Source organism: Stomoxys calcitrans, chromosome 4, assembly GCF_963082655.1.
Source record: "Stomoxys calcitrans chromosome 4, idStoCalc2.1, whole genome shotgun sequence".
Classification (NCBI taxonomy): Eukaryota; Metazoa; Arthropoda; class Insecta; order Diptera; family Muscidae; genus Stomoxys; species Stomoxys calcitrans.
The window spans coordinates 45,982,606-45,993,699 of record NC_081555.1 but is presented as its reverse complement, the minus strand read 5'-3'; the positions used below and the strand labels follow the sequence as shown (position 1 = coordinate 45,993,699).

The 11,094-nt window shown below is 40.9% G+C and overlaps 1 long non-coding RNA gene across 1 annotated transcript in view; it reads left to right on the top strand.

Annotated features, from left to right (window-relative positions):
* Nucleotides 1-875: 875 nt before the first annotated feature.
* LOC131996738 (uncharacterized) overlaps nt 876-11,094 on the top strand; it is a 175,605-nt gene continuing 165,386 nt past the window's right edge. Inside the window, exon 1 of the long non-coding RNA XR_009397953.1 lies at nt 876-956. This is a non-coding gene — a long non-coding RNA (uncharacterized LOC131996738). The remainder of the gene's footprint in view (nt 957-11,094) is intronic.

Sequence of the window (11,094 nt, the reverse complement as noted above, 5' to 3'; positions counted from 1 at the left end):
GCATTTTTTGTCCAAACTTCACAGAGGGATTTTCAAAAGTGTCACTTCTTCACTGGCAGGAGCAGTGCGAGGGACTGAGACGAGGACTGCTCCTCGGTGTACTCATCCAACGCGCTGCTGGTGGTTGTGATACGCAGCAGCAGTTGTAGTAATCTGGAAGTTGTTATTATAAGTTGGCGCTACCTCTAGGTTCTTGGCCAGCTGCTTGCTGCAATGTTGGACTCTCCAAAGTAGCAGCGACGGCACTTTTTTCCTTCTATTGCGTGTTACCCCGTATGCACAATTGGTTTTTGGAAGCTTTTTTGTGTTTCAATTGATTTCAAAATCTTGTTTTTTGTTTTGCAAAATTCTTTTTTTTTTGGTTTTCAATGCGTACGTATGCTTTGAACGTGTGTGTGTGTGTGTAGTTTTAAAACTATTTTTCTTTTATGATTGGTTTTTCTTGCTTGTTTTGGTTTTTATTTTGTTTGTTTCGTACTTGTATGTGTGTGTGTGTTTTTTTTTATTAAAGTAAGAAGAGAGACAATAGGAACCTTGCACACTTTGTTTCAATTTTATCCTCCATGTATTGGACGATGCTGTTGTTGTTGTTACTGAAGAGGACAAAGACGACGGTGAGGCCGTGCTTGCTATGTTTTGGTAAAAAATATAAAACGTTTGCTAGGTTTTTGTTTTGTTTTGAATTTTCTAATTTGCACAGTTATTATTTTTTTTTTGTTTGTTTATTTGTTGGTGTTTTGAGTTAGAGAAGATGGTATCACTGAAATCGATTCGCGTGGAATTGCTGTTTAAGTTGTTAAGCGTTATTGGCCAAGTTGGACACTGACACCGCGCGGTGGTAAATGAACATCGACTGGCCGCAGAATCAGGTGCGATTTGAATAGCCGCGAAAGGGTTTGCTGTAGGGGTTGCGGGTGTGGGCGCGTACTGTTAGCGGCGAGCGAGCGAGCAACGAAGTAAGTGAGAAGATAGTTGGTTGGTGATGGTTTGTTTTGTTGTAGTTGTGGTTTTGTTTGTTGTAATTTTTAATTAATTAAAAGTCCAATGGTTTGCAGTTAGGTCCGAACACGTCGATGTCCTGTGAGTGACTGCGGACACATACGTGGAGATAATTCAATTTTATTTTCGGCGTTTAAGAAGCATTGATGCGAATTTGTAAATGTGACTTTGTTTTGTTGGTTACGCGCGGGGGTTGCGTTGTTGTTGTTGTTGGGGCAGCGGTGGCGGTGGCATTGGAAGGGTGTTGGGGATGCGGGCGGTGAGGTGAGGTGGAGGGCGAATGCGCGGGAGAGGGTTGTGTTGTGTTTTGTTAGCTGCTGCTCCTAATACTGATAAGAGGAATTTAGGAAGCGACGAACAGGCAGGTGGTATTGTTGTTTCCATATGAGAACGAACGCGTAGTTTTTATTGTTGTTGTTGTTGCTGCTGGTGGTGGTATTGATATTACGGTTGTACCTACGATGGTGTATTGTGCTTGCTATGCTGTTGTGGGTGGACACAGAGTCGCGCGCGCGTTCGTCTTCTGTCTAAAGCACTTGGCGTTCAGAACACGAATGTCTTTTGATAGCGGCTAATATGTCTGTCGCTGTGTGGACTATCGAGTTAAAAAGTGATGGTGGTGAAGCTACGACGATGGCGGGCGGCAGCAGTTGTGGTGTAGCGGCGGCGACTGTTAAGCACACAACAATAACGGTGCCTTGCAGCGGCAGAGTGCTAAGCACTGGCAGGAGTGCTTAGGCGAGTTACCGTTATGCGTAACGCAGTTACTTCGCAGCCAACGGCTACGTTGCCGTAGACGCAGCACACGACAAGTAGTGTGGCGATGAACACTGAGCAAACACAAACAGAGCGGCAATAGTAAACGCCAATCGTCAATATTGCGAATTGTTCAAAGGCTCCTTTGAGTGCGTGCCTTGAGTGTGGATAAATGTTTGCAAAGGGGGGTGGGTGTGTGTGTGTGTGCGCGCTGTGCAATTGTAGTTGTAAAAATGTGCTGCTGTGTTGTTGATCAGTGCGGTGGGGTGGGGCGCAGATGGTTGTTTGTAGTTCAACGTCGTTCCAAACCGTTGTTATGGTAGTACAAATTCCGGCGCATTGTAGTATTTTGTTTTTTTTTTTTTTGTTATTGTTTCTGTCTATATGTGGGGGTGCGTATGAGTGTTTGTCATTAAAGAGCGCGTTCGCGTGTATGAATGATCTGCAATATTAGGCGAAAATATTAGCGATTAGGTGCACTTGGGCGGCGGCGTGGGGGTGAGCCAAATGCCAGGTTTCAAATAAACAAACACGATACAACAAACAAAACACAATGACACTCTTGTTAACCGTCGTTGTCACGCTTACATACGGAATAAACAAAATCACGTCCTCACAACGCGACCAACCGTTTGCATCTAAGAAACTCTTATTTGCTGTCCATCCAATCTATGCGGCCCAAGCAGCCAACCAATTCATTCATCCATCCGTACACGTATCCGTCCGTCTGCCCATCCAAACAACGTCCATACATACCGACAATTGTACATATGTATGTATATGCACATTCATCCGCACATCTAGCCAAGTTTCTTCTCTTCAGCGCGAATTATAAAATCCAAGCAGCAGCTTACGATGCTTGACGGTCACAATGCTTTATTTATGTAGTTTTAGCACAATTTAGAGGAGTTTGTTTTGTTTTTTTTTCGTGTGTGTTTTTTTTTCATGCTTTGCTTGGCTTTCCTTGGTACTCTGCGTGTTCTGTGTTTTGTTTTGGTTCAATAAGACATTACTCTTTCGTTTTTGCATGCTCTCTCTCTTGCAAGAGCAATGCATGAGCATGGCTCATAGTTGGAAATCAGAAAACACGGTAGATATATACTCCAGACCGAAATCGATGTCAACGCCGGCGTAGGAGAGCTTACCACAAGCTCTCGCAAACTTCCTCTCTGCTGTTCTCTTTTGTTACACACACACACACACACATTATAACATCATGCTCTCACTTGCCATGTCCATCTGATTGTTTTCGCCGACAGCTGGGTATGCAGAGATAGAGTGGTGGGGTGGTGGTTCGAGTTGTTGTTGTTGGCTATGGTGTTGTGGTAAGTGGTTTGCATTTGGTTTGTTTTGTTTTGTTAAAGTTTCACTCACTATGCGTTGCGTCAGCGTAGCCGACGGCATCGACGCAACTGAGCTGCTTCCACATATGTACGATGTTCATTCGGTCAACTCTTTGAGTGGGTGATGGCTGCGATTTCCGCCGCCACATATGAGTATCCGATTTGCTTTCATACATATATACACATACGCCACCAGCCCTTCCTTCTTTGAGCACTATATATGGGATATGCGAGTACGTACATTAATATAGTGTGTGTGGACACTCGCATCTCCGTAGAAGGATATAGAAGTGTATGGACACACTTAGTATATACAATGTCCAATAAGTCTATCTATGTATATATGTTTGTATGCATATACATACTACAAAAAAGGGGCTACTATTATTTCAAGCCTCTATTGTCTTCAATGCAAAACAATAATCGATGACTATCAAATCCAAATGCTAAAGGATACAGACTCCCTACCTATAAGTTTCCATGGTGGGCCGCAAGTATGTATCATTTGTACTTCTAATAAGTTTGAAGTTTGTATGTAGCATTGTCATATTTATTGTTTGCATGACCATATGAAATTTATTGAGAGTAAAGTTGGTTGAACACAAACAATTTAACTCTTTCCACCATGAATTGAAATACATACATATGTCCTTATAGCGTCCAGTTGAAATCCTCTCTTTCTGTCTCATGTACATACAAACGCTTAGAGATGTATTCCTACATACATATGTATAGTAGTAAAAGTCACTTGTGCTCACATTTTAACTCCCCATCAGAAAAAAAAGAGTTCTTTTGCTGCTATGGTCGGTCGTTTGGTCTCCGGTAGTAATGGTCCACCTTGAAGGTAGTATATGTGCATGGACGGAGAAATGTGCACAAACCCACTCACTACTTAAGCGGGCCACGACTGCCCCCACCACCGCCACCCTACCACTATCATCACTAGTAGTCCCACCACCACCACCACCATCACCACATAATTAATTATGTACTGTCACCAAAGGGTAATTCTCTCGCCCCTTCATGGCGCTCTCTCACTTCTCACACCTTCTGACATACTCTGGCTTACGCTCTTAAAGCTCTCTTCATCTATCTTTGGGAACACTAATACATGCAAGCATATAAACGCCACCACCAACAATTAGTTGTTGTTATGCTGACCACAAGCCAGAGAGAACTTGGCGCTGTTCTATTCTCTCTCTCTCCCTCTGCTCTCATATTCATTTCCAGGTGTATTCTTGCGCTGCTGCCAACTCTGTTGGGAAAATGTTTGACAGAGCTTTTGTTGGTGTTCGCTGTTTGTTACAACATCCACCAACATTTAAATTTGTGTTGTGCGGCAGATGACTCGGATCGGTGATTTGAATTCTAAATGAAAATCAAATATTCTATTCTGTGTGTCCATAGTCACTCAATTTTAATAAAATGAAAAGTCAATAAATTGATATTGTCTACTCTAGGTGGAAGTCGGTTATTTAACAATTGATAAAATAATAAATGTAATCTCATGCACTACATGTGCAATGTTTCTTATGGCTGATTTTCTGATGGTGTTTTTCACTAATCGTTCAATTAAATGGCTAGAATAAAATATTGTAGCATTATAAAGACGGCGGTAAAAAATAAATTGGCGAGCAAATCCGCTGGAACTCAAATACATTTTTTTTAATTCGGATAGGATTGGGTCCTAAAGGTGCTGAAAAAGTGTAATCAGGGATAGTTTTGTATAGGAGCTTTGCCAGTTTATTGACCGTTTCAGACCAAATTAGAGGCAGACGTTGGAATTCATTACAAATCACTACTTGAACATTTTGGCTGCAAATTGTGCCATCAAGAAACAGATATGGTTACCATTTGTCAAATATATGAAGATTAGGTTAGTTTAGGATGGGTTGAAAAAAGGGTGAGTATGTTAATCCGCCCCATGCTACAATGGGCATATACTTAAGCCAGTAATCGGCTTGTCGTCCGCTCTAAATACTAATAAGTAACTTCGAATAGGTAAAGAGGAATCAAGTTCGGCCGGGTCAAATCTTGGGAACCCACCATTATGGATTCTGCAAAAAATTTACGCAAACTAAAGTTAAAGGGCATAATTTAACTCTACATACCAAATTTCTAGCAAACCAGGCAAAAATTAAAGCTTCTAGGATCCGAACAAGGGTAATTGAATGATTGGTTTGTATGGAAGCTATACCAGGTTTTAGACCGATTTGAACCGAACTTGGCAAAGCGGTTTGAAGTCTTAACAGAACACTATAGGCAAAATTTCTGCCAAATCGGACGAAAATTGTTGCTTGCAAGGGGTCAAGAAATCAAATCGGTAGATCTCTTTATATGGGAGGTATATCAGGTCGAACCCCGATTTGGACCGTACATGATATAGTTGTGAGAAGTCATAGCAGAAAAATACATGCAAAATTTCAGCCAAATAGAACAACAATTACGGATTCCAGGGATTCAAGAAGTCAAGTCGGGAGCTATATCGTTTATAGGCCGATTCGGATCGTACTTGATACAGTTGTTGGAAGGCATAACAAAACACTATATGCTAAATTTCAGCCAAATTGGCTTGGCTCGGAAGTCATTGATGGTCTCGTCGTCCAGCTACAGCACTGACTGATGTCTCAATAATAGGATCTTTACCTGTACTTGCCTTCCCAATCTTAAAAAAGACAGTCTTGCTCCCGTAGTACGACGTGCCTTTAGACTTGCCTACGAATTTGCTGCCCCATCCATTGATGAAGACTGTCGCACAATGGGATAGAACCGAAAAAAACTAGTAAAAAATATGTCGTGTGAGAACGAGTAGATATATGACTTTGAAATTTGGAACGGGTAGAGCTGAGGTGTTAGCGATATTGTGTGCAATATTTTATTGCCCTGGGTTGCCCCGAAGGTAGGTCACTTCGAAATTTCGAAAATTTGTTTGGGAAGCCAAATCTTCGTTTGTGGTCTGATATCAAAAAAAATTGCTGAATAGTGCTCCAAAATCCCTACAAAAACCGTTTGAAGTCTACAATATCTCGTATGGTTTCGGAAATATTCGTCTTCTATTTTTATACCCACCACCATAGGATAGGGAGTATATTCATTTAGTCATTCCGTTTGCAATCGATGATCGCCGTAAAATTCTAAGGATTTCACGATGTCCGTGCGCCTGCCTGTCCGTGTGTCCGTCAGTTGTAATCACGGCACAGTTGAAGTTTTGCACAGAATCGTATTTCTTCTATACGCAGGTTAAGTTCTTAAATGGGACAAACCGGACTATATTAGGACATAGCTGCCATATAGACCGATCTGACGATTAAGGGTCTTAAGCTTTTAAAAGTCCCATTTTTTGTCCGATTTCGCTGACATTTGGTTTGAATATCGGGGCCCTGATATTCAAACCAAATACGGCCTATATCGGACCATATTTAGATATAGCTGCCATTTAGACCGATATGTCGGTTAAAGGTCTTAAGCCCATAACTGGTGCACTTATTATCCGATTTCGATTAAATTAGATATAGTGAGTGGTTTTAAGTTTCCCGACATCCGACTCAAATAAAGTTCTGATCGGAACATATTTAGACATAGCTGTCACATAGACCGATCTGCTGATTTAGAGTCTTCAGCCCCAAAAAGCCGGAATTATTATCCGATTTCGCTGAAATTTGAAAAAGCGAGTTGATTTAAGCCTCCCGATATCCAACTGTAATATAGTTCAGATCGGTCTTTACTCAGATATAGCTGCTGTATAGACTGATCTCCCCATTGAGGGCCTAATCCCATAAAAGCTGCATTTATAACCCGATTATGCTGGAATGTAATACAGTGACTTGTATTAAGCATCCGGTCATCCGACCGGCATATGGTCCAAATCAGACTGATTAAAATATAGTTGCTATAAATATCGATCTTTCAAATACGGGTGTTAATCCCATAAAAAGCGTATTTGTTGCTCGATTTCGCTGAAACTGTGACTTGTAAACGAGTTCTTGCGACCTGAATCAAATATGATCCAGACCAGCCTCCATTTGTATATTAATATGGATATGGTAGTGGAGTTGTTATAAAAGGGGATGGTTAATTTATCCATGGCGATGGCTATCCAACGGCCAAACTTAAAGCGTTTTTATACCCTCCACCATAGGATGGGGGTATACTAATTTCGTCATTCTGTTTGTAACTACTCGAAATATTCGTCTGAGACCCCATAAAGTATATATATTCTTGATCGTCGCGACATTTTATGTCGATCTAGACATGTCCGTCCGTCTGTCCGTCCGTCCGTCTGTCTGTCGAAAGCACGCTAACTTCCGAAGGAGTAAAGCTAGCCGATTGAAATTTTGCACAAATACTTCTTATTAGTGTAGGTCAGTTGGTATTGTAAATGGGCCATATCGGTCCATGTTTTGATATAGCTGCCATATAAACCGATCTTGGGTCTTGACTTCTTGAGCCTCTAGAGTGCGCAATGCTTATCCGATTGGCATGAAATTTTGCACACCGTGTTTTGTTATGATGTCCAAAAAGTGTGCCAAGTATGGTTCAAATCGGTTCATAACCTGATATAGCTGTCATATAAACCGATCTTGGGTCTTGACTTCTTGAGTCTCTAGAGGGCGCAATTCTTATCCGATTGGAATGAAATTTTGCACGACGTGTTTTGTTATGATATCCAACAACTGCGCCAAGTATGGTTGAAATCGGTTCATAACCTGATATAGCTGCCATATAAACCGATCTGGGGTCTTGACTTCTTGAGCCTCTAGAGTGCGCAATTCTTATCCGATTTGAATGAAATTTTGCACACCGTGTTTTGTTATGATGTCCAAAAAGTTCATATGGCAGCAATATCGGTTCATAACCTGATATTGCTGCCATATAAACCGATCTGGGATCTTGATATCTTAAGCCTCTAGAGGTCGCAATTATTATCCGATTTGCCTGAAATTTTGTACGACGGATTCTCTCATGACCATCAACATACGTTTTTTTATGGCCTGAATCGGTCTATAGCCCGATACAGCTCCCATATAAATCGGTCTCTCTATTTTACTTCTTGAGCCCCCAAAGGTCGCAATTCTTATTCGAATTGGCTGACATTTTATACAGGTCTGCAACATTTAATTTAATTGTGGTCCAAACCGGACCCTATCTTGGTATCGCTCTAATAGCAGAGAAAATCTTTTCTTATATATTTTTTGCCTAAGATCAAATGCGATTCATGGTGGAGGGTATATAAGATTCGGCCCTGCCGAACTTAGCACGCTTTTACTTGTTATTTGTTTGTTTTGGCAATTTTGACCGAGATCTGCTTCGTATTTTGCTATTTATGAAGGCATTTGTGGTTGAATTTTCATTTTTATACCCACCACCATGGGATGGGGGTGTACTAGTCTAGTCATTTGGTTTGTAACACCTCGAAACATTCGTCTTAGATCCCATAAAGTATATATATTCTTGATTTTATCGTCGTTCTGAGTCGATCTAACCATGTCCGTCTGTCGAAATCACGATAGCGGTCGAACGCGTAAAGCTAGCCGCTTGAAATTTTGCCCAGATACTTAATATTGTCGTAGGTCGTCGAGGATTGCAAAAGGGTTATATCGGTTCAGATTAAGATATAGCTCCCTTATAAACCGATCTCCCGATTTGACTTCTCGGACCCTTACAAGCCGCAATTTTTGTCCGATTGGACTTGCATTTAGCATGTTGTATTTTATTACTATTTCGAATAACTGTGTAGCTCATATATAAACCGATCTCCCCATTTGACTTCTCGGACCCTTACAAGCCAATTTGGCTGAAATTTTGCATGTGGTGTTCCACTATGACTTCTAACAACTGTGTCAAGTACGGTTCACATCGGTCTATATTCTGATATAGCTCCCATATAAACCGATCTCCCGATTTGACTTCTTGAGCCCTTACAAACCAATTTTGGCCCAATTTGGCTGAAATTCAGCATGTTGTATTTTATTATGATTTCGAATGACTGTGTCAAGTACGGTCCGAATCGGTCTATAATCTGATATAGCTCCCATATACACCATTCTCCCGATTTGACTTCCAGGCTTACATGGGAGCTATATCATGTTATAGACTGATTTGGACCGTATTTGGCACAGTTACTGAAAGTCGTAACAGAACATTAAATATAAAATTTCAGCCAAATCGGCCAAAAAAATGTCGGCTTGTAAGGGTTCAAGAAGTCAAATCGGGAGATCGATTTATATGAGAGAAATATCAGGACCGATTTCGACCGTACTTGACACAATTGTTGAAAGTCATAAAGGAACACCACATGCAAAATTTCAGCCCAATTCGACAAAAATTGCGGCTCGAGTAGTCAGATCGGGAGATCGGTTTATATGGGAACTATATCAGGTCATAGACCGAAATTCCAAGGGCTCAAGAAATCAAATTGGGTGATCGGTTAAATCTAAACCGATATGTCCCAATCACCAACAACCTACATCAACAAGAAGTATCTGTGCAAAATTTCAAGCGGCTAACTTAACATGCTCGACCTGGCTAGATCGACTCAGAACGTCGAGACGATCAAGCATAGAAATTCCCTCATGATTAACGTAGTCTGTACAATATTGAAAGCACTCTCAATGTCAAGAAATGCAACCATTGTGTATTCATTGACAGCGTGAGGACAATAGCTCTCGAGAATCTTCAGCATAAACGATGACAGACTAGTAAGACGAAGCTCTCTCGCCTTCGTTTGGTAAGGTTTTCCTACTTTTGGAATTAAATAACCCTCCATTTTACACCTATATCCGACATAGAGTATATCTCTCTAAGTCAATCAGCCCGTCGATCGGACACAGCTTGTATTTCAATTGGCGATACATTACCAGCTCCTGGTGACTGAAGGTAGTCGAAACTTTTTATCGTCCAAAGGATATTCGACTCAGACACAATTTCCCCAATAACATCCGACGAATGCATACCAGTAATGACATCTTCTGGCGCAACGTTTTCTAGAAGTTTCAGAGTTTCATGGGAAATGTGTATCAACGAGTGTTTCTAGTGTTTTTCTAGACATTGTCCATACACTCTCTGGCTGATGAATGTAACCTACCATTAGCCTAGCGGCCTCAGATGTATCCTCCACGGAGTTACAGAATTTCATACAGGTTTTGGTCTGAGCTTTTTGCAGCTCGGGCATGTATTTTCTTAGCTCAGACTTATTGACGGCCCAATCGTGTGGTGCTCTTATGGTTTTCGCCCTGTTGAAGAGTTTTCTGCAGCCCTCTCTTAGACCTACCAGTTCTGAGGACCACCATGAAGGTCGTGGTTTGCCCCTTGGTTTGGAATGTTAAAGGGAAGCACAAATCACCCATGTAATCAGCATTTGCTTAACTGCAACACAAACACATGAAATGGAACGTTTTGATAAACTTTGGGGGCTGTATTTCGAACATTTGTAGACAAGACCAACAATGAAAAGTTGTCGTTAAATGAAAGCGCAAAAGGAACAAACTTCATCAGAACAATCATAATTATAAGATACACTACGGAAATCGGTAACATGGGGTTTTTCTACAATATCTTAAAACAGAAAAGTTTGTGTAAAATACCTCAAGTCGTCATAAACTTCTTAATGGAGATGACTTTCCGAAAATATTGAAAATATGCAAGAATCGACATTTCTTTATTCCTAAATGGGCCTTTTGGACATCTCTGGGTGAACTTTTGTAATTTGTTATCCATGAAAGGTTAAAGAACAACACCTCCATATGATCACGCGTTTCACGAAAAAATTTCATTAATATGTTTGCTCAGTCAAAACAAAAAAGAAAAAAAAATTGTTTGTGATAATGTGTCTATATCAGTGACGATCACACAGTTGCAATTATGTGCAAGCCCATGGCCTTGCTTGAGATTCTTATGTACTTACAAGAAATGTGCAGTATTGTGAGTATTTTTGCCCATCACTGTTCTATACGCACAAAAACTCACTAATTCTCTCTAGTAGGATAGACACAAGAGA